Source organism: Populus alba, chromosome 3 (genome assembly GCF_005239225.2).
Source record: "Populus alba chromosome 3, ASM523922v2, whole genome shotgun sequence".
Lineage (NCBI taxonomy): Eukaryota > Viridiplantae > Streptophyta > Magnoliopsida > Malpighiales > Salicaceae > Populus > Populus alba.
Window position 1 is genome coordinate 3042907 of NC_133286.1, and position 4701 is coordinate 3047607.

A 4701-nucleotide genomic window follows, 5' to 3' on the forward strand; every position below is an offset into this window, starting at 1 on the left:
GTTAAATTTGTTACCTAAGTCATGAGACCCTAACAACCTTTTAGAAATAAATAAATAAAGTTAAACCAAAATCACAATCAACCTGAAAAATAAATCAAATAAAAAATGATAAAATAAAGATTCAAATCAATTTAAATTAACTTAATATTAAAATAAATACACAATATTGTTCTGGCATTCAGTCTGTTTTATTTCTTGCCCTGAGTTTGTGTCTGTGCGGGTGAGAGAGATGCTAAACTAGAATTCCCTGGTCAAAACGAATCAAGATGATGCACCACATTTCTCATTTGCTAGGTGTTCTGGCTTGAAAAACTCTTGGCTAAAAGCGGGCAGTCTTTGTTTGTTTGTTTAATGATGTTGTCTTTTTTATTTAGTTTTGCTGTTTTTTAAGGTATCTATTGAAGCCTCTTAGGAATCTTCTTCCATGGTGAAATTGCAGGTTGTGTCACAGGGTGCCATTAGGGCACCGATGCTGCGAAATCATCTCAGTTGATGTGGTTGGCCAAACCTCTCTCTCTTTCTTTTTTTTTTTCAATGAATTTTCGTCTTCAATCCTTGAATCATGATAAAATGGTTTCAATTTCTTCCTGAATCTGATCCTTTACTTGACTGGTAAATCTGAATCAAGTAAAGGAACACAGGTGGCATCCCCGTAACAGGAACAGATGGATACCAGTACCAGTTCGACAAGAAACGCATCACTTTCCTGGGCTTATAAATAAAAACCTGTAAGCTCACATAAGTTCAAAATAAACTCACTTTCCCTCCTTTTCTTGTCACTTCATATTTTCCCATCTCCCAGACTCTTCCCTTGTGAGTAACTGCAACATGAAGGTATCATTGTCTCCCAAGGTCAGAAAACGTATGGAGGGTCTCAGACATCTTCAGGTTGCTCTACATATCCATCTACATTCCACAACAATCATTGTGCTGTTCATCAGCTTATGTTATTTTATAGCCAAGTTTAGAACATTCTTGTTAATGTTTATTACACGTATACATGATCATGGTACGCTTAATTATATATGTGCGCATTGATGTCTTCTGCAGAGCCAACATGATGAGCTGGAGGCACAGTTTCTTGAGGAGAGAAAGGACTTGGAAGCTAAATACCAGAAGCTTTATCAACCGCTCTACACTAAGGTATATATTGTCTTGCATTATTACTTCTGCATGTGTTACGTGAATGCTGGATCAGGGGTAGCATGCATTACAATTTTTGTTCTGTATTTCTGTTCTTAATTTAAGTTTTTGATGGACACTTGGCGCAGAGATTTGAGATTGTGAACGATCAAGAAGAAGCTGAAGGGGCTACAGAAGGTATTAGTGAATATTTTTAAGAGTAAATGTCGTTTTCGGCAAACATACACGAAGTATTTGAAAGCAATGCCTAATCTTGAACTTAAGAGTATAATACTTCTTTAATGCAGAGAAGGGGGTGCCTGAATTCTGGCTCGCTGCAATGAAAACTCATGAAGTACTAGCAGCGGAGGTATATATTGATCATGAAGTACTCAATGAAAACACATGATATTTCTTCCTGTTGGATTGATCATTGTGTAATCTGATTTATCAATTGATTCTTGCAATAGATTAAGGGACGAGATGAAGGAGCTCTGAAGTTCATTAACGATATCAAGTGGTCGAGACTTCAAGGTCCTGAGGGTTTCAAGCTGGAGTTTTACTTCAATCCTAATCCTTACTTCAAAAACTCTGTCCTCACAAAGACCTATCACATAATTGATGGACTTGATCCTATTTTGAGCCAAGCAATTGGGTAGTTAGTTATACCAATGTTGTCGTGTTGAGAATCTTTAATCTCTTCCTTTTTAATTTTCCTTTTTGTAATGTTTCGTTCGGTTTTGTAGGACGGAAATTGAATGGTATCCTGGGAAATGCTTGACGAAGAAGGTGATTGTGAAGAAGAAACCAAGAAGGGGGTCAAAGATTGCCAAAACCATCACAACAATTAAGAAGAGCAAAAGTTTCTTCACATTCTTTACTCCTCCTTGGATCCCTGAGAACAAGGATGACCGAGATGATGATGCTGTAAGTTCTACTTTGTTATGTACAAGGAAAGCAATGTAACTGTTGATATGTTAACTGATGTCTTAGTCTCTTGTGTTCACAGTATGATGAACTTCAGGACATGATAGAACATGACTACAATGTAGGGTAAGTCCCACATTCTTCATGTGAACTTCTCTTGGTTTGATCTGTGCATCTTTGTCCTTTCGTTAAGTTTTTTCCTGTGGTAGTATGATTATTCGGGACAGAACCATTCCTCATGCTATGTCATGGTTTATTGGAGAGGCTTCCAAGGATGATGAGGCTGAGAAGAAAAGGGAAAGAAAAGAAGGCGTGAAGAAGGATCTTAGTGAGGACCACGATGAGGAAAAAGAAAGGGCCCTGAAGAAGGACGTTGAAGAGGAAAGCAAAGAAGCCATGGAGGACGTCAATGAAGACAATAACGAGGAAGAGGGGGGGAAGGGGGCCCTAAAGAAGGACGTCGAAGAGGAAGAGGCAGAAAAACAGGTCGAGAAGAAGGTAAAAGACATCAAAATGATAACTTCTGACTCTCTTCTATATATATTTTCCCTATCGCATGCATATTTGTTTAGACTTCCATATTTTTGAAGATGCTAACATGTTCTTCCGCTATTTCTTTCCAATGTTCTTTCAGTCATCTGATATTAAAAGTTCATTATTTTGAACTTTTAATGCTATCTGTTTGTTATGTGCATAAATTTCAGTCTGATTTGGTTATATTACTTGCAAAAGGATGTCAATGAGGACCACGATGAGGAAACAGAAAGGGCCCTGAAGAAAGGCGTCGAAGAGGAAAGCAAAGAAGGCATGGAGGACGTCAATAAAGACCATAACAAGGAAAAGGGGGGAAAGGGAGCCCTAAAGAAGGACGTCAAAGAGGAAGAGGCAGAAAAAAAGGTCGAGAAGAAGGTAAAAGACATCAAAATGATAAATTCTGAATCTCTTATATATATATATATATATATTTTTTCCCTATCGTATGCATGTTGGGTTAGACTTCTATATTTTTGAAGATGCTAACATGTTCTTCCGTTGTTTCTTTAAAATTGTTCTTTCAGTCATCCGATATTGAAAGTTCATTATTTTGAACTTTTAATGCTATCTCTTTGTTATGCGCATAAATTTCAGTCTGGTTTGATTATGTTAATTGTAGAAGGATGTTAGTGAGGACCACGATGAGGAAAAAGAAAGGGCCCTGAAGAAGGGCGTCGAAGAGGAAAGCAAGGAAGCCATAAAGGACGTCAATGAAGACCATAACGAGGAAGAGGGGGAAAAGGAAGCCCTAATGAAGGATGTCGAAGAGGAAGAGGCAGAAAAACAAGTCGAGAAGAAGGTTAAAGTCATCAAAATGATAAATTCTGACTCTCTTCTATATATATATTTTTCCTATCGTATGCATGTTTGGTTAGACTTCTATATTTTTTAAGATGCTAACATGTTCTTCCGTTGTTTCTTTACAATGTTCTTTCAGTCATCCGATATTGAAAGTTCATTATTTTGAAATTTTAATGCTATCTCTTTGTTATGCGCATAAATTTCAGTCTGGTTTGATTATGTTAATTGTAGAAGGATGTCAGTGAGGACCACGATGAGGAAAAAGAAAGGGCCCTGAAGAAGGGCGTCGAAGAGGAAAGCAAAGAAGGCATGGAGGACGTCAATGAAGACCATAACAAGGACGATGGGGAAAAGGGAGCCTTAAAGAAGGATGTCGAAGAGGAAGAGGTTGAAAAACATGTCGAGAAGAAGGTAAAAGACATCAAAATGATAAATTCTAACTCTCTTCTATATATATATATATTTTTTCCCTATCGTATGCATGTTTGTTTAGACTTCCATATTTTTGAAGATGCTAACATGTTCTTCCACTGTTTCTTTGCAATGTTATTTCAGTCATCCGATATTGAAAGTTCATTATTTTGAACTTTTAATGCTATATGTTTGTTCTGTGCATAAATTTCAGTCTGTTTTGGTTATTTTAATTGCAGAAGGATGTCAGTGAGGACCACGATGAGGAAAAAGAAAGGGCCTTGAAGAAGGGCGTCGAAGAGGAAAGCAAGGAAGCCATAAAGGACGTCAATGAAGACCATAACGAGGAAGAGGGGGAAAAGGAAGCCCTAATGAAGGATGTCGAAGAGGAAGAGGCAGAAAAACAAGTCGAGAAGAAGGTTAAAGTCATCAAAATGATAAATTCTGACTCTCTTCTATATATATATTTTTCCTATCGTATGCATGTTTGGTTAGACTTCTATAATTTTTTAAGATGCTAACATGTTCTTCCGTTGTTTCTTTACAATGTTCTTTCAGTCATCCCGATATTGAAAGTTCATTATTTTTTTGAAATTTTAATGCTACCATCTTTGTTATGCGCATAAATTCAGTCTGTTGGATTTGATTATGTTAATTGTAGGAAGGATGTCAGTGAGGACCACGATGAGGAAAAAGAAAGGGCCCTGAAGAAGGGCGTCGAAGAGGGAAAAGCAAAAGAAGGCATGGAGGACGTCAATGAAGACCATAACAAGGGACGATGGGGAAAAGGGAGCCTTAAAGAAGGATGTCGAAGAGGAAGAGGTTGAAAAACATGTCGAGAAGAAGGTAAAGACATCAAAATGATAAATTCTAACTGTCTTCTATATATATATATTTTTCCTATCG